Consider the following 799-nt stretch of genomic DNA (forward strand, 5'->3'; position numbering starts at 1 on the left):
CACAGCCTTGCAATGGCTTTCTGTCACCCTGTCACCTCACTGAAGTCATGTCTTAAGCTGTCTCCTGTGGCCATAAGGCTTGCTGATTCTGCTCCTGGATATACGTGGCATGCTCCTGCCCCAGGGCCTTTGCATATGTGTTCCCTTCTGTTTAGAAGGCTCTTGGTGTGATATCACTTACCTTCTTTAGAACTTGGCTCGAGCATCACCTTCCCAGTGAAGTTCCAACTGGCCGCTATATGAATAGCAAGCACCACTGTCACACCCCCCCTTCAGTACCCCAGACCTGTCTCTTGCTTTATATTTCCAGAGCAGTTATCCCAGTCATCAGGCCATCTCACCAAGGGGAAATTGGAGCCCTACTCAGATGGTTTCACCCCGGACTCCCTCTGATTTCCTAGTCCAGAGCCCTGGGGGGAAATGCCACCAGAGCTCTTGCACAGCCACGATGCCTGGGACAATGGGTCCCCTTACAACACCCTGAAGACCATCAGGGAAATGAGCCATAAGAGGAATCCACTTGCACACAAAACCTGGAACCAGACAACTTCCTCGATTCCAGGGGAGCACATACACTTCCTCCCTTCGCCTGATGTGCTCACCTGAAAAAGCTGAGCAGAGAAGCATCCCAGGGTCCACACCTCCCTCTGGTCAAGGTCGTGGGAAACAGAGCTCTCTTCCCTGCACCAGCCACCTGTGATTGAGGTCCGGCATCCACCGTGCTGGGGCAGAATGGTGCACCTGTCCTCTTTCCTGGGACGTCATGACAAACCAAGCTTTGCTGCACAGTTTTCAGGAA

This window comes from Mustela nigripes, chromosome 4 (genome assembly GCF_022355385.1).
Source record: "Mustela nigripes isolate SB6536 chromosome 4, MUSNIG.SB6536, whole genome shotgun sequence".
Classification (NCBI taxonomy): Eukaryota; Metazoa; Chordata; class Mammalia; order Carnivora; family Mustelidae; genus Mustela; species Mustela nigripes.